Source organism: Lygodium microphyllum, chromosome 11, assembly GCF_053477565.2.
Source record: "Lygodium microphyllum isolate KBCC chromosome 11, Lygodium_microphyllum_v1.1.10, whole genome shotgun sequence".
Taxonomy (NCBI): Eukaryota; Viridiplantae; Streptophyta; class Polypodiopsida; order Schizaeales; family Lygodiaceae; genus Lygodium; species Lygodium microphyllum.
Window position 1 is genome coordinate 13999048 of NC_141145.1, and position 23228 is coordinate 14022275.

At 42.9% G+C, this 23228-nt stretch overlaps 1 pseudogene; it reads right to left on the bottom strand.

Moving 5' to 3' along the window:
* Positions 1–1114: 1114 nt before the first annotated feature.
* On the bottom strand, positions 1115–2023 carry LOC148028556 (uncharacterized; annotated as a pseudogene).
* Positions 2024–23228: the final 21205 nt, after the last annotated feature.

The following is a 23228-nucleotide window of genomic DNA, read 5'->3' on the forward strand; positions in this document are numbered from 1 at the left end:
AGGTAGTATGGATTGGACATGCTATCCAAATATGGGATGACAGGCTGTAAGCCTATTTCCGTTTCTTTAGAGCAGAATGTGAATCTGAGCGTAGATGCAGGTGAGCTTCTCGAAGACCCTACTATGTACAGATGCATAGTAGGAAGTTTGATTTATATGACTATTACCAGGACAGATTTGAGCTATGTTGTTGGATTGGTAAGTCAGTTTATGCAGGCTCCAAGGAAACCGCATTTGGATGCGGCTAGACGCATACTCAGGTATGTGAAGTCCACATTGCAGTATGGACTACTTTATGAGACTGGGGTTCAGATACGGTTGCATGGATACAGTGATGCTGATTGGGCTGGTAGTATTTCTGATAGACGATCTACCAGTGGATATGTGTTCTCTTTTGGGAGTGCTACAGTCACTTGGAGCAGCAAGAAACAGCCTACAGTTGCCTTGTCGAGCACAGAGGCTGAGTACAGGGGTGCAGCAATGGCTGTGTGTGAGGTAGCTTGGTTGCATAAGCTAGTTTATGATATGCATCAGCCTACAAATGGGCCAGTTGTCATTTATTGTGACAACATGAGTAGTATACACTTGGCAAATAACCCAGTCTATCATGCTAGAACAAAGCACATTGAGGTGCATTATCACTATGTGCGGGAGAGGGTTTTACTAGGTCTTATTGATCTAGTTTATGTCAGCACAGAGGATCAGGTAGCTGACATATTCACGAAGGCATTGGGCGCAGAGAAGCTGCGCAAGTTCAGAGACCTGCTTAGTGTGCAGGAATTAGGATTGAGCTCGAGGGGGAGTGTTGAGATATCGAGCTCCACTCGTGATATGCCAGGGACCGTTGTGTATTTATTAAACCGACTTGTCAGTTGCAGATGCGGTTGGTACACCGCCCATGAATAATAGCTAGATGACAGCTATCCTTATCTACTCTAGTTCATGGCTCAGTTAGTATGCCACCTTAGTTAGTTGAGTTTGGTTTGAGACCCATATATAGGGTTCTTCTATTTCTATGTACTTGAGTTCTTTTTGGCTTACACAACTAAGAAGAGGAAAACTGTTTTTCAGCCTCCACCCTTGTGTGTATTCCCCCATTGTGCAAGCAAGAAAGCTACAAGTGAGACTCCTTCCTTCTCTCCCACAATCTTGACAGACAGACATGACCCTCTAGCAAAAAAGCCCGATGTCCCTCAAATACCATCTTCTTCATAGATTTTGACATATGAGAATCCAACCTTGGTCCACACAGAGGACATGCATGGTAACCTGACGTGATAGCCCTGCAGAACACACATGTACAATGAGGCATGTCATAACACCAACATCGCTCAAAGAAAACTAGCAAAATAAGAAAACACGCTTTACCAGAGCATTCTCCATAACCTGGAAAGTCATGCATGGTCCACATAAGAATTGCCCTTATAGTTGCGGATCGCCTACCAATATGTTTGCTCATGTCCTCCACTACAATTCCCTCCCACAACTCAATTAGCTCATCAATCAGTGGAGAGAGGTAGATATCCATATTCTTGACATTGTATCGTCTAGGCACAAGCAAGCTAAGCAAAAGGTGTCCTTTCTTGGTGGAAAGCCATAGTGGTATATTGTAGTTAACAAGGACCACGGGCCATACACTATAGGAGGTGGAACGTAAACCAAAAGGATTTACCCCATCCATGGCAAGACCGAATTGTAGATTCCTTGCCTTCTTTGCAAAGTCGGGGAAAGTCTCATCAATGTGATGCCATGCTTCTGAGTCAGCTGGTGTACGATGTACACCATCAGTGGATCGATTTTCCGCATGCCATGTAGTCAACTTTTCAAAACTCTTGGTCCGAAAAATGTGACGGATACACGGTATCAGCGAAAAGTGCCTCAAAACCTTCTACATAACAGTCTGTCCTTGCAAGTCATTTCGATACCTGTTCACACCGCAATTGGGACATGTGGCCAACAATTCAAACTCTCCCCAGAAGAGAACACAATCACTGGGGCAAGCATGAATGCAATTATAATCCATGCCTAGCTTTCGCAGCACTTGTCTTGCATCATCATGAGACTCAGGCATCGTGTTTTGGGTAGGCAAAATATAAGATTTCAACGTTCTACAAATTGCAATGAAGCACGTTATTAGAGTACTACATAGCACATTTTAATGGCTTTCAATAAAGAATCATACACATTATAATATACCTGAATAGCTCTGTCACACTCGCATCACTCCATCCATACTTTGTTTGTATGCTCAACAATGCAAGAAGTGTCTTCAAACGGGATACCCGACTCCCATCATACAATGGAATGGCAGCCTCCACAATTAAAGGATCTTGGGATTCTGAGTCCGTCGGAAGCAATGATTCAATCATGTCCTCTAATGTAATATTTCAGATAAATTCTTTTTTTTTCTTTTTTTCCAGCGTCGCATCAAGCTGGAAGGCTGGAAGGGGATAAAGGAGCCAGCAAGCTCCTCGCTGGAGCTTGCTCGGCTCCACAAGGCATGCAGATGGACACATCAAGGGGGGGGAGGATTCCCTCCCCTCCCCTATATAAAGGAGGGAGCGCCGACAGTTTGAGGGAGGGAGAGGTAAGAAAGACCATCGCCATATTGCCGAGCGAGTGGAGGAAGGAAGAAAGGAGGGAAGTGAGCTGGGCATGCGGGAGGCTCGCGAGGAGCTGCGGCCAGAAGGCGACACCCTGCGCCTGTGGGAAGAAGGACGCCATCTCAACGCCAGGCGGACTTTCACCTCCCGTCGTCACCATCAAAACCCCCCCCTCCCCCGTCGTCGCGTCAAATTTCCCCCACGTGGCTTCTGTGATTCCATAGAAGCTTCAAGAAGCTTCTTGAAGCTTCTAAGGGGAGGCTCCTCAAGCCCCCCCTTCCTATACTTAAAAATCCTTTCACCCCGAGTTTTTCAACCCTCAAGGCCCCCTTCCTATGCTTTTTCCCTTTCACCCCCCATATCCCTTTTTACACTAACCCCCCCCCCCCCCCCGGGTTTTTAAAACCCTCAAGCCCCTTCCTATACCCTTCCCTTACCCTTTCACCCCCTCCCGGCTTTACCCCCTGGAAATCCTTTCACCCCGCCCCGGTCTTAAGGCCTTAACCCCTTTTTGAGGGGCCGTTAAACCCCCACAACCCTTGGCCTCATAACCCACAAATCCTTCCCCCCGTGCGTAAATCTATAAGTCCCTTCTTGTGTTGAAACCCCGTGTTTTTACCCCCTCATATTCTTTTTTTTCTTAACACACCCCCTAAGCCCTTTCTCAATCCCGTGTCCCCTTTTTCCTTACACACCTTTTTCCCCGTGCTATAAACCTTTGTGTTATCTTTCAAATTTTCCCCTTGGGTTTGAAAAACCCCTAAGTCCTTTCACTCCCGTCCCCAAAGATCTCCTAAGGGCCTTCATATATGTTTGTGAAGCCACACTCACACATGACCTTTTTCACCGTGATTATATCCTATAGACCCTTTTTCTCTTAGGCTTTATAAACCTTTCCCTCTCCCAAGAACCTAAGACTTTAAAGGTCTTATTATCCCTTCTCGTGGTGGTCAATGTTTTGAACGGCTCCTTGCCTCGAAAGAGAGACGGTGGAAATCCGAAAAGGAGAGTAAAAGCTGCCTTCATGTCGAAGGATTACAACTGCGATGGCACCTAAGGAAGTCCAAGGAGTAGCTGCAAGAGGGTCATCTCTCGGTATCCATGTGGATATCTCACCCCAAAACCAGGTTTTTCCTTCTTAGTTTTATATCGGTTTGAATTTAATCATGCAAGATTAATTGTTTGGGATAAGATATATTTTGTCCTAGTTATTTACGATGAAGGAGTTTAGTTTAATAGAACATGCAAAAATGATAATATAATAAACATAGTTTCCTTCAAATAGCATCATGCTTTGAAAGGAATTACGAGCAAGATTATCTACCTACTATAGTAGTATATTTCGGTTAAATCTTGAAGGTATAAAAACTGCATCTTGCACCATTAACCCCTATTCTTTTTTTGCAATGAATCATCTTAGAAGATGAAATTCATGAAAGGTTTCTTACGTTGCTTGAATTCTAGGAAGTTATCGTTGCTAACTGCATATCTTAGCAAGGATAAGATTGTTATTTGGCATGAGTTTCGTTCGCAAGGAAAAAGGAAGATTAATTGCATTTACCCAACCTCAAAGCAATAAAGTTTAGGACTTAAAAAATTCAATTGTCACAAGGATAACAAATCGTGCAGAGGTGATCTCAATATTACCTTCTAAAATATAAACGAATTAATGTAAACTTAGAAATACCTATGCTGTGAAATATGCCTTGGAAATTATTTAAAAACCAAGAAACATTTATACCTTAAATACTTGCCTACCTTCCCTGATTATCGGGTCAATAAATCGTAAATGTAAAAGAACTAGGGTTTGTCCCTGAGGTTCTTAAAAAGAGACCCTAGCTCTGACAAACGTCATTTTAAAGAAACTGAAACGGATTGTTTCATCGTATATTACGGTGCAAGACTTGCACAGCGAGTACGAAGTCATATGGTCTTGTGATTGATTCACAAGAAGAAAGGTTAAATACCCTCAACAAGGATGGCGGATCCTTACGCAAGTTATCTTACAAAAGGATGTATTCCTTGATATCCTTCTGGATAAGAAAGGTTAGAAACCGGAAACAAAAGTATCCAATGAACTTTAGGGTTGACCAAGTTGGGGTAATAGAGTACGCCCTAACCCAAAATATAAGGGATCTTGCCAAGTTGCAAGACACCCTGGAACGGATGCTCATGCATTCGAAAGGAAAGAATCATTCCTTAGCAGTTTGTCAACAATAAGATCGGTTAATGAAATTGTTTGTGCTTACTAGAGAATTTAGAGCACTATTTGATTTATAAATTAAATGAATATCTATACTTCAAGTTGAAGGCTTGAAGGGAGAGGCAGCTTCAGTTACCCCCGACTACCTGCCTGACCCTAACCAAGGGGGTTGTTGACCGCGCCGGGGACGTGGATCGAACCCGCCACGAGAGGTCTCTCCGTTGAGCTCTACTTGGAGTAGGAGGACACTTGGATGCCAGGGGGAGATCTGGCCATAAATCCCTCGCCTTCCGGGTCCTGCACAAGAGGCTAACGTGACTCGAGATTGGATCTCGAGGCCCGCATACTAGTCTACGGGCAGAAGCTTGGAATAGTGATCCCTATGGCTTACTAGATAGCCTTCGAGCGGATTGTGGACAAGCCTACGGGCAGAACTCCTTGTATTTCTAAGATAAATATGATAATATGTTAATAAAGAACTTGTTTGATATTGTTTTTCTATGTCACGTGATAAGATTACGTGAAGGAACCAGTGCTTAACAGTTTAATTAAAGAAGCTGGTTGTTACATGTCCAAATTAATGTGTTAGATAATTACATAACTAAAACAAATTGAGGAAAGTGCAGAGGATGGGCCATGGGTCCGTCCTATGGTTGGATGGTCCCGGTTAGCTGGGAACTTTTCTCAAAATCTCGAAGAATAGCAAGATGATCGTCAAAGGAAACAAATAATGAAAGCGACGACCTGGAGTTACGTCTTACCCGATTTACGTTGTTATAGGGGAACGGAATGGGACTATGCCTTATGGCACAGAGGTTGAGCTTGCATCCCTTTCGTTTCCCATTCTCTTTGAACCAAGTGCAGCGTGAATCCGCTTCAGACCTGGCATGTCTATGTAAAGTAGTTCGCTTGGGTCCGACGCTAGTTGCTGTTAGGTGATGACCAATCAGGAAAACCCTAATTTCGATCGATCCTAAGTGGGAACTTCCAGAATACTTACCCTACATGGCAGACGCGGGAAGCCCTAGATTGCAAAACCCATAACATTCCATGGGAGTGCCGGGCGGAGCTTTCTAGACACCCTTTCCGATGGACTGCTAAGACGTGTCCTGGATAATGCTAGTGGACACGTTACAGTTGGTATCAGAGCCGACCAACAACAGAATTGTTTTTATGAGATCTCAATAAAATGAAGTAAAGAAATTGTTGTTGTCCAAACATTTCCTTACCTTCAACGCTCTCTTGCAGAATTACGAAGCGTGGAACAAGTTTTTGGTATTTCGGGTCATGTTTATGACTGCAATGCATTCTCCACTTTATAGACAAAGGATTGGGATGATGAACATCTTAGAGTAGATCTATAATCCATCACCTTTGTACATGGAACGGAGATAGACGGGTGATTCAGGAATCTACTATATAGCTGCCCACCGATTTGCTTATCTACAGACCAACCTAAAGAGGATCAAGTGGTTGGAAGACTTGAAAGATATGTATATGAGGAAGTAACTCCTGTAATCCGCGCCGACAAGATTAAAGTGTTGGGCCACCATGAGAAGTATGGATTCGAACGAAAACGATATCTTGAACTTCCAATGACTTATCAATTCCTGAAGATCCATGACCCAAAACCCTACTATTACACAGTTCCTGTAGATAAATGCAATACAACATTCTTCTCCCCAAACTAAATGTAACAATTGGTTTGTCATCACATGAAACGTTGTATTCGAAAGGGCTATGCCCAAGTAAATACAAATAAAGAATTCTTTTTTTATCAATGTCTGGATGTGCATAAGAGTTTATAAAAAGTTAAGTAGCTACATTGTTTACGAGATAGCTAAATTAAAGATAAGCTAAAGTCGATTATCGTATAATAACGTTAAGAAAACCTTTATTCAGGCACAACCCCAAGTACAGGTTCCAAATTCGTCTCCTACATCAAGTACTGCTATGATCCAGGAGAAGAAGTTCCTCCTCAAGCAGATTAAGCCACCCAAGTTTGACGGGAGAGGCAGATTCATCTAGGCTGATGCAGAAATTTGGATTGAATCCATGGAGGATTACTTCGAAGCAGCCGGTACTGCACCTACCAATCAGACTATGCTCGCCAAGTTAAAGCTCACCTGTGAAGCCAGACTTTGGTGGAAGAAATGGTCCAGGGATCAAGGGATTGCAGAGGGATCCGTTACTTAGGAGAAGCTGAAGAAAGCCGTGCAGGGAAGATACTTACCACCTGCATATCGCACGCAGAAAATGAACAAGTTCTACGAGCTAAAACAGCTAGGATTCACTCTTGACGCATACTACTCTAAATTCGTCTCACTTTTAAAGTATGCATCACAAATGCACATGACACAACAGGTGTCCAAATTTTGTGTGGGCTTAAATCCACCAGTAAATACCCGTCTCGAATCTATGCGTCCATCAGATCTTCAGGATGCACTCATTCGAGCAGCGCCTATAATTCAGGAGGTACAAGCTAGACCAAGGGGTAACAAAACTTGGTCTTATAATGACCCGAACAGAGGAGCATTCAGACCTCAAATGAAGAGAGTTCAAGGTCATAATCAGGGACAAAGAAAGAAAGCAAGGATGAATAACGTCAACAACTTTGATCCTACTCAAAGTAATGGCCCAAACCTCAGTTGTTTCCACTGCAACGAACCTGGTCACTTCAAGAGGCAATGTTCCAAGCTCAACGGAGGACATCGCCAAGCACCTTTCCAAGGAATAGGCCGTGGTCAAGGAGACTCTACCCGAGGGAGAGGAAGAACCGCCTGCATTGCCAATAGGCAAATGTGCGAAGGAGGGGAAGAAGAAGATCCGACCATGGAAGCAGAGTTCGAAAGAGCGACAGTCAATGCCGCTTTACACAAGAAAGGGCCGAATCGCCAGTTCTCGGTAATTCAGACACCGTCGGACTATCAAGGTAAAGGTTTCAAAACCTTGATTGATTGTGGCAGTACACATTCCTTTATCTCACCAGCATGTGCAAAAAGATTAGGAATAGCCACAGTAGAAGCACCTACCCTGCTTGTGGAATTGGCAAATGGTCATGAGGTAACTTGTACCAGGCAAACTGCTAAGGTGGAATTCTTTCTGGGAAGAAAGAAGACTTCAGTTAAATTCAAAGTCATGAATTTAGGTATCCATGAGTGTCTACTCGGAATGGATTGGCTTAAGCCCAATGATGCCCACATTTATTGCGGAAAGGGTCAAGTTTCCTTTCGAAACTCTAAAAGGAAATTAGTCACAACTCAAGGTGAGGCAGGAGTGCCAAGAATCCAGTTGGCCAAAGTATCTCGGATCATAAAAGGAGTCAGAAAAGAATTACCTGTTTACTTTATCAAACTCAACAAGTTAGATCAAATGCAAGAGTCTCATGAAGGACCTTCTTGGCTAAAGGAATACGCGGACGTATTCCCTGAAGAGTTGACCAAACTTCCGCCTCAAAGAGAAGTGGATCATGAGATTAGGTTACTGCCTGGAGCTGCACCAATTGCCAAGAGACCTTATAGAATGTCCATGCCAGAAGCAATTGAGCTAAAGGAACAACTCAAGCAACTCTTAGATCAGGGTTACATCCGGCCTAGCAATTCACCATGGGGAGCTCCAGTACTATTTCAGAAAAAGAAAGATGGGACACTTCGACTATGTATTGATTACCGAGGGTTGAATCAATCAACAGTCAAGAACAAGTATCCTATTCCTAGAATAGATGAGCTTCTTGATCGTCTTCAGGGTGCAAAGATCTTTTCCAAGATTGATCACAGGTCAGGTTACTATCAGATAAGGATCAAGGAAGAAGATATCCCAAAGAGGGTCTTCAATACAAGATATGGGCACTTTGAGTTCCTGATTATGTCATTCGGGCTTACGAATGCACCTGTCACCTTCAATAGATAATGCAGGATATCTTTAGGCCATATCTTGATGATTTCATGCTTGTCTTCTTCGATGACACTTTAGTCTTTTCTAAACAGGAACAAGATCATGAACCTCAACTGCGGATTGTCCTTGAGACAATGAGATCACATAAGCTGTATGCAAAAATGAAAAAGTGTGCATTCTTCAAGCGTCAGATTGAATATCTGGGATTCATAGTATCATCAGAAGGAATATCAATAGACCTAGCCAAGGTCAGAGATGTGCTTGAGTGGCCAATACCAGTATCCGTCAAAGAGATACGTAGCTTTCTTGGATTGACTGGATAGTATAGGGTCTTCATCAAAAACTATGCTTTGATTGCAGCACCTCTGACGGATTTAGTAAAGAAGCAGACTTCTATTGCATGGTCAACTCCCGAACAACATAACTTCGACAGATTGAAGCAAAGTTTGGTATCAGCACCTATTTTAAAACTTCCAGACCTCAACAAGGAGTTCACGGTAGTAATTGATGCTAGCATTCTTGCCTTGGGGTGTTTATTTATGCAGGAAGGTCATCCAGTAGCATACTCTTCAAGGAAATTGAAGAGCCATGAAAAGAATTATGCTACGCATGATCTGGAATTGCTAGCTGTCATCCATGCTCTAAAGCTTTGGAGACACTACCTATTGGGTAACAAGTTTACTCTAGTAACCGACCATAAGAGCCTCAAATGGATCTTTACCCAGAACGAGCTCAACATGAGGCAACGTCGATGGATTGAAGTGTTGGAGGAATATGATTTTAAAATCAAGTACCGACCAGGGAAAGAGAATGTAGTTGCCGATGCACTTAGTCGCAAGGCATTCCTAAATTCCCTAATCTTGCAGAATCCATCAACAACCAGATCTCTAGCTACAAAAGTATCTATGCCAAACAACCCTATACTTGAGTTAGCTAGAGAGAAAGCATGCCATGATTTGGCCTACCAAACAATGCTAAAGGAGATCTCTATCAAGGATCAGAATCAAAAGTTGCAAGCTAAGTATCAGGAATTTTCCATTGATAATGGACTTGCCTACTACAGAACAAGGCTGTGTATACCAGCAAGCTAGTCACTTAAGTAGAAGATAATGTGGGAAGCCAGTCACTTAAGTAGAAGATAATGGAAACTCTTAATGCAGTTAGGAAGAGCTACCATTGGGAGAGGCTCAAAGGTGACGTTCTCAAATATGTCACTGAGTGTTTGTCTTGCCAACATATCAAAGCCGAACATGTCATGATGCCAAGGAAACTGCAACCGCTTGACATTCCCCAAATGAAATGGGAATTCATTAGTATGGATTTTGTGGTAGGCTTACCCCAAGTCCAGGGAGGATACAACTCCATCATGGTTGTGGTTGACATGCTTACCAAAGTTGCACACCTTACTCCAGTAAACACAAACTATAAAGCCTCCGACATTGCAAGATTGTTTATCAAGGAGATATTCAAACTACATGGTTTACCCAAAAGAATCATTAGTGATTGAGATTCTCTCTTCACATCACACTTCTAGAGAGCTATCTTTGAAGCTATTGAGACTCAACTCTGTTTTAGCACTGCCTACCATCCCCAAACGGATGGCCAAACAAAGCATGTAAATCAAGCCATCGAGGATATACTTAGGGCATACTGTTGTCGAGAGCCGAAGAGGTGGATTCAATACTTTCCATTGGTTGAATTTGCCTGCAATGCTTCTTACCAGCAAAGCATTCAGATGACTCCTTTTCAAGCATTATATGGTCATGATTGCAGAAGTCCCCTAAACTTCTCAGATCCAACCTTAAGGGTTGAAGATTCAAGACAGATGTTGGAAGACATGGATGATCAAATAAAGTCAATAAGACAAGACATACAAGTAGCCAAGGATAGACAAAAGGCATACGCAGATTTGAAGCGTCAAGAAAGAATATTCGAAGAAGGAGACATGGTCTTCATTCACGTACGCCCTAAAAAGAGTTCTCTATCCTTAGGAGATTGTAAGAAGCTAAGTCCAAGGTATTGTGGGCCGTACAAAATCCTCAAATGCCTAGGAAACAATGCTTATAGATTGCAACTCCCTGAGAACCTAAAGGTTCACAATGTATTCCATATCAGCCTATTGAAAAAATATGTACCCAACACTAACCATGTACTTGATGACCAACAAATTGTAATGCCTAGTCAAGGAGTCCTTGAACTAAGGCCTGATAGCATCTTAGATGTAAGGGAGAGACAATTAAGATCCAAAACCTTGAGAGAATGCCTCGTCCAGTGGAAAGATTATCCCAAAGAGGATGCCGCTTGGATAGAACAAGGCACTCTCAACCATCAATATCCCCAGTTTATCTCCAGATGAGGACACCTCGATTCCTCTAAGGGGGAGAGAATGTAATATTTCAGATAAATTCTTCTTCTTTTTTTCCAACGTCGCATCAAGCAGGAAGGCTGGAAGGGGATAGAGGAGCCAGCAAGCTCCTCGTTGGAGCTTGCTCGGCTCCACAGGGCATGCAGATGGACACGTCAAGGGGGGGGAGGATTCCTTCCCCTCCCCTATATAAAGGAGGGAGCGCCAATAGTCTGAGGGAGGGAGAGGTAAGAACGACCGTCACCATATTTCCGAGCGAGTGGAGGAAGGAAGAAAGGAGGGAAGTGAGCTGGGCCTGCGGGAGGCTCGCGAGGAGCTGCACCCAGAAGGTGGCACCCTGCGCCTGTGGGAAGAAGGACGCCATCTCGATGCCAGGCGGACTTTCACCTCCCGTCGTCGCCATCAGAAAACCCCCCCCCCCCCCGGTCGTCGCGTCAAATTTCCCCCACGTGGCTTCTATGATTCCACAGAAGCTTCAAGAAGCTTCTTGAAGCTTCTAAGGGGGGGCTCCTCAAGCCCCCCTTCCTATACTTAAAAATCCTTTCACCCCGGGTTTTTAAACCCTCAAGCCCCCCTTCCTGTGCTTTTTCCCTTTTACCCGCCATATCCCTTTTTACACTAACCCCCCCTCCCCCCCGGGTTTTTAAAACCCTCAAGCCCCTTCCTATACTCTTACCTTACCCTTTCACCCCCTCCCGGCTTTACCCCCTTGGAAATCCTTTCACTCCGCCCCGGTCTTAAGGCCTTAACCCCTTTCCAAGGAGCTGTTAAACCCCCACAACCCTTGGCCTCATAACCCACAAATCCTTCCCCCCGTGCCTAAATCTATAAGTCCCTTCTTGTGTTGAAACCCCGTGTTTTTACCCCCCATATTCTTTTTTTTCTTAACACACCCCCTAAGCCCTTTCTAAACCCCGTGTCCCCTTTTTCCTTACACGCCTTTTTCCCCGTGCTATAAACCCTTGTGTTATCTTTCAAATTTTCCCCTTGGGTTTGAAAAACCCCTAAGTCCTTTCACTCCCGTGCCCAAAGATCTCCCAAGGGGCTTCATATATGTTTGTGAAGCCACACTCACACATGACCTTTTTCACCATGATTATATCCTATAGACCCTTTTTCTCTTAGGCTTTATAAACCTTTCCCTCTCCGAAGAAGCTAAGACTTTAAAGGTCTTATTATCCCTTCTCGTGGTGGTCAATCTTTTGAACGGCTCCTTGCCTCGAAAGAGAGACAGTGGAAATCCGAAAAGGAGAGTAAAAGCTGCCTTCACGTCGAGGGATTACAACTGCGATGGCACCTAAGAAAGTCCAAGGAGTAGCTGCAAGAGGGTCATCTCGCGGTATCCATGTGGATATCTCACCCCAAAACCAGGTTTTTCCTTCTTAGTTTTATATCGGTTTCAATTTAATCATGCAAGATGAATTGTTTGGGATAAGATATATTTTGTCCTAGTTATTTACGTTAAAGGAGTTTAGTTTAATTGAACATGCAAAAATGATAAATAATAAACATAGTTTCCTTCAAATAGCATCATGCTTTGAAAGGAATTACGAGCAAGATTATCTACCTACTATAGTAGTATATTTCGGTTAAATCTTGAAGGTATAAAAACTGCATCTTGCACCATTAACCCCTATTCTTTTTTTGCAATGAATCATCTTAGAAGATGAAATTCATGAAAGGTTTCTTACGTTGCTTGAATTCTAGGAAGTTATCGTTGCTAACTGCATATCTTAGCAAGGATAAGATTGTTATTTGGCATGAGTTTCGTTCGCAAGGAAAAAGGAAGATTAATTGCATTTACCCAACCTCAAAGCAATAAAGTTTAGGACTTAAAAAATTCAATTGTCACAAGGATAACAAATCGTGCAAAGGTGATCTCAATATTACCTTCTAAAATATAAACGAATTAATGTAAACTTAGAAATACCTATGCTGTGAAATATGCCTTGGAAATTATTTAAAAACCAATAAACATTTATACCTTAAATACTTGCCTACCTTCCCTAATTATAGGGTCAATAAATCGTAAATGTAAAAGAACTAGGGTTTGTCCCTGAGGTTCTTAAAAAGAGACCCTAGCTCTGACAAACATCAACTTACAGAAACTGAAACGGATTGTTTCATCGTATATTACGGTGCAGGACTTGCATAGCAAGTACGAAGTCATATGGTCTTGTGATTGATTCACAAGAAGAAAGGTTAAATACCCTCAACAAGGATGGCGGATCCTTACGCAAGTTATCTTACAAAAGGATGTATTCCTTGATATCCTTCTGGATAAGAAAGGTTAGAAACCGGAAACAAAAGTATCCAATGAACTTTAGGGTTGACCAAGTTGGGGTAATAGAGTACGCCCTAACCCAAAATATAAGGGATCTTGCCAAGTTGCAAGACACCCTGGAACAGATGCTGATGCATTCGAAAGGAAAGAATCATTCCTTAGCAGTTTGTCAACAATAAGATCAGTTAATGAAATTGTTTGTGCTTACTAGAGAATTTAGAGCACTATTTGATTTATAAATTAAATGAATATATATACTTCAAGTTGAAGGCTTGAAGGGAGAGGCAGCTTCAGTTACCCCCGACTACCTGCCTGACCCTAACCAAGGGGGTTGTTGACCGCGCCGGGAACGTGGATAGAACCCGCCGCGAGAGGTCTCTCCGTTGAGCTCTACTTGGAGTAAGAGGACACTTGGGTGCCAGGGGGAGCTCTGGCCATAAATCCCTCGCCTTCCGGGTCCTGCACAAGAGGCTAACGTGACTCGAGATTGGATCTCAAGGCCCGCATACTAGTCTACGGGCAGAAGCTTGGAATAGTGATCCCTGTGGATTACTGGATAGCCTTCGAGCGGATTGTGGACAAGCCTACGGGCAGAACTCCTTGTATTTCTAAGATAAATATGATAATATGTTAATAAAGAACTTGTTTGATATTGTTTTTCTATGTCACGTGATAAGATTACGTGAAGGAACCAATGCTTAACAGTTTAATTAAAGAAGCTGGTTGTTACATGTCCAAATTAATGTGTTAGATAATTACATAACTAAAACAAATCGAGGAAAGTGCAGAGGATGGGCCATGGGTCCGTCCTACGGTTGGATGGTCCCGGTTAGCCGGGAACTTTTCTCAAAATTTCGAAGAATAGCAGGATGATCGTTAAAGGAAACGAATAATGAAAGCGACAACCTGGAGTTACGTCTTACCCGATTTACGTTGTTATAGGGGAACGGAATGGGACTATGCCTTATGGCACAGAGGTTGAGCTTGCATCCCTTTCGTTTCCCATTCTCCTTGAACCAAGTGCAGCGTGAATCCGCTTCAGACCTGGCATGTCTATGTAAAGTAGTTCTCTTGGGTCCGACGCTAGTTGCTGTTAGGTGATGACCAATCAGGAAAACCCTAATTTCGATCGATCCTAAGTGGGAACTGCCAGAATACTTACGCTACATGGCAGATGCGGGAAGCCCTAGATTGCAAAACCCGTAACATTCCATGGGAGTGCCGGGCGGAGCTTTCTAGACACCCTTTCCGATGGACTGCTAAGACGTGTCCTAGATAATGCTAGTGGACACGTTACAGTTGGTATCAGAGCCGACCAACAACAGAATTGTTTTTATGAGATCTCAATAAAATGAAGTAAAGAAATTGTTGTTGTCCAAACATTTCCTTACCTTCAATGCTGTCTTGCAGAATTACGAAGCGTGGAACAAGTTTTTGGTATTTCGGGTCATGTTTATGACTGCAATGCATTCTCCACTTTATAGACAAAGGATTGGGATGATGAACATCTTAGAGTAGATCTATAATCCATCACCTTTGTACATGGAATGGAGATAGACGGGTGATTCAGGAATCTACTATATAGCCGCCCACCGGTTTGTTTATCTACAGACCAACCTAAAGAGGATCAAGTGGTTGGAAGACTTGAAAGATATGTATATGAGCAAGTAACTCTTGTAATCCGCGCCGACAAGATTAAAGTGTTGGGCCGCCATGAGAAGTATGGATTCCAACGGAAAGGATATCTTGAACTTCCAATGACTTATCAATTCCTGAAGATCCATGACCCAAAACCCTACTATTACACAGTTCCTGTAGATAAATGCAATGCAACGTTGTTCTCCCCAAACTAAATGTAACATATGGTTTATCATCACATGAAACGTTGTATTCAAAAGGGCTATGCCCATGTAAATACAAATAAAGAATTCTTTTTTTATCAATGTCTGGATGTGCATAAGAGTTTATAAAAAGTTAAGTAGCTACATTGTTTACGAGATAGCTAAATTAAAGATAAGCTAAAGTCGATTATCATATAATAACGTTAAGAAAACCTTTATTCAGGCACAACCCCAGGTACAGGTTCCAAATTCGTCTCCTACATCAAGTACTGCTATGATCCAGGAGAAGAAGTTCCTCCTCAAGCAGATTAAGCCACCCGAGTTTGACGGGAGAGGCAGATTCATCCAGGCTGATGCAGAAATTTGGATTGAATCCATGGAGGATTACTTCGAAGCAGCCGGTACTGCACCTACCAATCAGGCTATGCTCGCCAAGTTAAAGCTCACCTGTGAAGCCAGACATTGGTGGAAGAAATGGTGCAGGGATCAAGGGATTGCAGAGGGATCCGTTACCTAGGAGAAGCTGAAGAAAGCCGTGCAGGGAAGATACTTACCACCTGCATATCGCACGCAGAAAATGAACGAGTTCTACGAGCTAAAACAGCTAGGACTCACTCTTGACGCATACTACTCTAAATTCGTCTCACTTTTAAAGTATGCATCACAAATGCACATGACACAGCAGGTGTCCAAATTTTGTGTGGGCTTAAATCCACTAGTAAATACCCGTCTCGAATCTATGCGTCCATCAGATCTTCAGGATGCACTCATTCGAGCAGCGCCTATAATTCAAGAGGTACAAGCTAGACCAAGGGGTAACAAAACTTGGTCTTATAATGACCCGAACAGAGGAGCATTCAAACCTCAAATGAAGAGAGTTCAAGGTCATAATCAGGGACAAAGAAAGAAAGCAAGGATGAATAACGTCAACAACTTTGATCCTACTCAAAGTAATGGCCGAAACCTCAGTTGTTTCCACTGCAACGAACCCGGTCACTTCAAGAGGCAATGTTCCAAGCTCAACAGAGGACATCGCCAAGCACCTTTCCAAGGAACAGGCCGTGGTCAAGGAGACTCTACCTGAGGGAGAGGAAGAACCGCCTGCATTGCCAATAGGCAAATGTGCAAAGGAGGGGAAGAAGAAGATCCGACCATGGAAGCAGAGTTTGAAAGAGCGACAGTCCATGCCGCTTTACACAACAAAGGGCCGAATCGCCACTTCTCGGTGATTCAGACACCGTCAAACTATCAAGGTAAAGGTTTCAAAACCTTGATTCATTGTGGCAGTACACATTCCTTTATCTCACTAGCATGTGCAAAAAGATTAGGAATAGCCACAGTAGAAGCACCTACCCTGCTTGTGGAATTGGCAAATGGTCATGAGGTAACTTGTACCAGGCAAACTGCTAAGGTGGAATTCTTTCTGGGAGGAAAGAAGACTTCAGTTAAATTCAAAGTCATGAATTTAGGTATCCATGAGTGTCTACTCGGAATGGATTGGCTTAAGCCCAATGATGCCCACATTCATTGCGGAAAGGGTCAAGTTTCCTTTCGAAACTCTAAAAGGGAATTAGTCACAACTCAAGGTGAGGCAGGAGTGCCAAGAATCCAGTTGGCCAAAGTATCTCGGATCATAAAAGGAGTCAGAAAAGGATTACCTGTTTACTTTATCAAACTCAACAAGTTAGATCAAATGCAAGAGTCTCATGAAGGACCTTCTTGGCTAAAGGAATACGCGGACGTATTCCCTGAAGAGTTGACCAAACTTCCGCCTCAAAGAGAAGTGGATCATGAGATTAGGTTAGTGCCTGGAGCTGCACCATTTGCCAAGAGTCCTTATAGAATGTCCATGCCAGAAGCAATTGAGCTAAAGGAACAACTCAAACAACTCTTAGATCAGGGTTACATCCGGCCTAGCAATTCACCATGGGGAGCTCCAGTACTATTTCAGAAAAAGAAAGATGGGACACTTCGACTATGTATTGATTACCGAGGGTTGAATCAATCAACAGTCAAGAACAAGTATCCTATTCCTAGAATAGATGAGCTTCTTGATCGTCTTCAGGGTGCAAAGATCTTTTCCAAGATTGATCACAGGTCAGGTTACTATCAGATAAGGATCAAGGAAGAAGATATCCCAAAGAGGGTCTTCAATACAAGATATGGGCACTTTGAGTTCCTGATTATGTCATTCGGGCTTACGAATGCACCTGCCACCTTCAATAGATAATGCAGGATATCTTTAGGCCATATCTTGATGATTTCATGCTTGTCTTCTTCGATGACACTTTAGTCTATTCTAAATAGGAACAAGATCATGAACCTCAACTGCGGATTGTCCTTGAGACAATGAGATCACATAAGCTGTATGCAAAAATGAAAAAGTGTGCATTCTTCAAGCATCAGATTGAATATCTGGAATTCATAGTATCATCAGAAGGAATATCAATAGACCCAGCCAAGGTCAGAGATGTGCTTGAGTGGCCAATACCAGTATCCGTCAAAGAGATACGTAGCTTTCTTGGATTGACTGGATAGTATAGGGTCTTTATCAAGAACTATGCTTTGATTGCAGCACCTCTGACGAATTTACTAAAGAAGCAGACTTCTATTGCATGGTCAACTCCCGAACAACATAACTTTGACAGATTGAAGCAAAGTTTGGTATCAGCACCTATTTTAAAACTTCCAGACCTCAATAAGGAGTTCGAGGTAGTAATTGATGCTAGCATTCTTGCCTTGGGGTGTGTATTTATGCAGGAAGGTCATCCAGTAGCATACTCTTCAAGGAAATTGAAGAGCCATGAAAAGAATTATGCTACGCATGATCTGGAATTGCTAGCTGTCATCCATGCTCTAAAGCTTTGGAGACACTACCTATTGGGTAACAAGTTTACTCTAGTAACCGACCATAAGAGCCTCAAATGGATCTGTACCCAGAACGAGCTCAACATGAGGCAACGTCGATGGATTGAAGTGTTGGAGGAATATGATTTTAAAATCAAGTACCGACCAGGGAAAGAGAATGTAGTTGCCGATGCACTTAGTCGCAAGGCATTCCTAAATTCCCTAATCTTGCAGAATCCATCAACAACCAGATCTCTAGCTACAAAAGTATCTATGCCAAACAACCCTATACTTGAGTTAGCTAGAGAGGAAGCATGCCATGATTTGGCCTACCAAACAATGCTAAAGGAGATCTCTATCAAGGATCAGAATCAAAAGTTGCAAGCTAAGTATCAGGAATTTTCCATTGATAATGGACTTGCCTACTACAGAACAAGGCTGTGTATACCAGCAAGCCAGTCACTTAAGTAGAAGATAATGTGGGAAGCTCATGATTCCCCTTTTGCAGGACATCCTGGCTATGCTAAAACTCTTAATGCAGTTAGGAAGAGCTACCATTAGGAGAGGCTCAAAGGTGACGTTCTCAAATATGTCACTGAGTGTTTGTCTTGCCAACATATCAAAGCCGAACATGTCATGATGCCAAGGAAATTGCAACCGCTTGACATTCCCCAAATGAAATGGGAATTCATCAGTATGGATTTTGTGGTAGGCTTACCCCAAGTCCAGGGATGATACAACTCCATCATGGTTTTGGTTGATATGCTTACCAAAGTTGCACACCTTACTCCAGTAAACACAAACTATAAAGCCTCCGACATTGCAAGATTGTTTATCAAGGAGATATTCAAACTACATGGTTTACCCAAAAGAATCATTAGTGATCGAGATTCTCTCTTCACATCACACTTCTGGAGAGCTATCTTTGAAGCTATTGAGACTCAACTCTGTTTTAGCACTGCCTACCATCCCCAAACGGATGGCCAAACAAAGCGTGTAAATCAAGTCATCGAGGATATGCTTAGGGCATACTGCTGTCGAGAGCCAAAGAGGTGGATTCAATACTTTCCATTGGTTGAATTTGCATGCAATTCTTCTTACCAGCAAAGCATTCAGATGACTCCTTTTCAAGTATTATATGGTCATGATTGCAGAAGTCCCCTAAACTTCTCAGATCCAACTTTAAGGGTTGAAGATTCAAGACAGATGTTGGAAGACATGGATGATCAAATAAAGTCAATAAGACAAGACATACAAGTAGCCAAGGATAGACAAAAGGCATACGCAGATTTGAAGCGTCAAGAAAGAATCTTCGAAGAAGGAGACATGGTCTTCATTTACGTACGCCCTAAAAAGAGTTCTCTATCCCTAGGAGATTGTAAGAAGCTAAGTCCAAGGTATTGTGGGCCGTACAAAATCCTCAAATGCCTAGGACACAATGCTTATAGATTGCAACTCCCTGAGAACCTAAAGGTTCACAATGTATTCCATATCAGCCTATTGAAAAAATATATACCCAACCCTAACCATGTACTTGATGACCAATAAATTGTAATGCCTAGTCAAGGAGTCCTTGAACTAAGGCCTGATAGCATCTTAGATGTAAGGGAGAGACAATTAAGATCCAAAACCTTGAGAGAATGCCTCGTCCAGTGGAAAGATTATCCCAAAGAGGATGCCACTTGGATAAAAGAAGGTACTCTCAACCATCAATATCCCCAGTTTATCTCCAGATGAGGACACCTCGATTCCTCTAAGGGGGAGAGAATGTAATATTTCATATAAATTCTTTTTTTTTCTTTTTTTTCCAACGTCGCATCAAGCTGGAAGGCTAGAAGGAGATAGAGGAGCCAGCAAGCTCCTCGTTGGAGCTTGCTCGGCTCCATAGGGCATGCAGATGGACACGTCAAGGGGGGGGAGGATTCCTTCCCCTTCCCTATATAAAGGAGGGAGCGCCGACAGTCTGAGGGAGGGAGAGGTAAGAACGACTGTCACCATCTCGATGCCAGGCGGACTTTCACCTCCCGTCGTCGCCATCAGAAACCCCCCCCCCCCCGGGTCGTTGCATCAAATTTCCCCCACGTGGCTTCTATGATTCGACCGAAGCTTCAAGAAGCTTCTTGAAGCTTCTAAGGGGGGGCTCCTCAAGCCCCCCTTCCTATACTTAAAAATCCTTTCACCCCGGGTTTTTAAACCCTCAAGCCCCCCTTCCTGTGCTTTTTCCCTTTCACCACCCATATCCCTTTTTACACTAAACCCCCCCCCCCCCCCCCGGGTTTTTAAAACCCTCAAGCCCCTTCCTATACTCTTCCCTTACCCTTTCACCCCCTCCCGGCTTTACCCCCTTGGAAATCCCTTCACTCCGCCCCGGTCTTAAGGCCTTAACCCCTTTCCAAGGAGCTGTTAAACCCCCACAACCCTTGGCCTCATAACCCACAAATCCTTCCCCCCGTGCCTAAATCTATAAGTCCCTTCTTGTGTTGAAACCCCGTGTTTTTACCCCCTCATATTCTTTTTTTTCTTAACACACCCCCTAAGCCCTTTCTAAACCCCGTGTCCCCTTTTTCCTTACACGCCTTTTTCCCCGTGCTATAAACCCTTGTGTTATCTTTCAAATTTTCCCCTTGGGTTTGAAAAACCCCTAAGTCCTTTCACTCCCGTGCCCAAAGATCTCCCAAGGGCCTTCATATATGTTTGTGAAGCCACACTCACACATAACCTTTTTCACCGTGATTATATCCGATAGACCCTTTTTCTCTTAGGCTTTATAAACATGTCCCTCTCCGAAGAAGCTAAGACTTTAAAGGTCTTATTATCCCTTCTCGTGGTGGTCAATCTTTTGAACGGCTCCTTGCCTCGAAAGAGAGACTGTGGAAATCCGAAAAGGAGAGTAAAAGCTGCCTTCACGTCGAAGGATTACAACTGCGATGGCACCTAAGAAAGTCCAAGGAGTAGCTGCGGGAGGGTCATCTCGCGATATCCATGTGGATATCTCACCCCAAAACCAGGTTTTTCCTTCTTAGTTTTATATCGGTTTGAATTTAATCATGCAAGATGAATTGTTTGGGATAAGATATATTTTGTCCTAGTTATTTACGATGAAGGAGTTTAGTTTAATTGAACATGCAAAAATGATAATATAATAAACAAAGTTTCCTTCAAATAGCATCATGCTTTGAAACGAATTACGAGCAAGATTATCTACCTACTATAGTAGTATATTTCGGTTAAATCTTGAAGGTATAAAAACTGCATCTTGCACCATTAACCCCTATTCTTTTTTTGCAATGAATCATCTTAGAAGATGAAATTCATGAAAGGTTTCTTACATTGCTTGAATTCTAGGAAGTTATCGTTGCTAACTGCATATCTTAGCAAGGATAAGATTGTTATTTGGCATGAGTTTCGTTCGCAAGGAAAAAGGAAGATTAATTGCATTTACCCAACCTCAAAGCAATAAAGTTTAGGACTAAAAAAATTCAATTGTCACAAGGATAACAAATCCTGCAGAGGTGATCTCAATATTACCTTCTAAAATATAAACGAATTAATGTAAACTTAGAAATACCTATGAAGTGAAATATGCCTTGGAAATTATTTAAAAACCGAGAAACATTTATACCTTAAATACTTGCCTACCTTCCCTGATTATAGGGTCAATAAATCGTAAATGTAAAAGAACTAGGGTTTGTCCCTGAGGTTCTTAAAAAGAGACCCTAGCTCTGACAAACGTCAACTTAAAGAAACTGAAACGGATTGTTTCATCGTATATTACGGTGCAGGACTTGCACAGCAAGTACGAAGTCATATGGTCTTGTGATTGATTCACAAGAAGAAAGGTTAAATACCCTCAACAAGGATGGCGGATCCTTACGCAAGTTATCTTACAAAAGGATGTATTCCTTGATATCCTTCTGGATAAGAATGGTTAAAAACCGGAAACAAAAGTATCCAATGAACTTTAGGGTTGACCAAGTTGGGGTAATAGAGTACGCCCTAACCCAAAATATAAGGGATCTTGCCATTGCAAGACACCCTGGAACGGATGCTGATGCATTCGAAAGGAAAGAATCATTCCTTAGCAGTTTGTCAACAATAAGATCGGTTAATGAAAGTGTTTGTGCTTACTAGAGAATTTAGAGCACTATTTGATTTATAAATTAAATGAATATCTATACTTCAAGTTGAAGGCTTGAAGGGAGAGGCAGCTTCACTTACCCCCTGACCCTAACCAAGGGGGTTGTTGACCGCGCCGGGAACGTGGATCGAACCTGCCGCGAGAGGTCTATCCGTTGAGCTCTACTTGGAGTAGGAGGACACTTGGGTGCCAGGGGAGCTCTGGCCATAAATCCCTCGCCTTCCGGGTCCTGCACAAGAGGCTAACGTGACTCGGGATTGGATCTCGAGGCCCGCATACTAGTCTACGGGCAGAAGCGTGGAATAGCGATCCCTGTGGATTACTGGATAGCCTTCGGGCGGATTGTGGACAAGCTTACGGGCAGAACTCCTTGTATTTCTAAGATAAATATGATAATATGTTAATAAAGAACTTGTTTGATATTGTTTTTCTATGTCACGTGATAAGATTACGTGAAGGAACCAATGCTTAACAGTTTAATTAAAGAAGCTGGTTGTTACATGTCCAAATTAATGTGTTAGATAATTACATAACTAAAACAAATCGAGGAAAGTGCAGAGGATGGGCCAGGGGTCCGTCCTACGGTTGGGTGGTCCCGGTTAGCCGGGAACTTTTCTCAAAATCTCGAAGAATAGCAAGATGATCGTCAAAGGAAACGAATAATGAAAGCGACAACCTGGAGTTACGTCTTACCCGATTTACGTTGTTATAGGGGAACGGAATGGGACTATGCCTTATGGCACAGAGGTTGAGCTTGCATCCCTTTCGTTTCCCATTCTCCTTGACCCAAGTGCAGCGTGAATCCGCTTCAGACCTGGCATGTTTATGTAAGGTAGTTCGCTTGGGTCCGACGCTAGTTGCTGTTAGGTGATGACCAATCAGGAAAACCCTAATTTCGATCGATCCTAAGTGGGAACTGCCAGAATACTTACCCTACATGGCAGACGCGGGAAGCCCTAGATTGCAAAACCCATAACATTCCATGGGAGTGCCAGGCGGAGCTTTCTAGACACCCTTTCCGATGGACTGCTAAGACGTGTCCTGGATAATGCT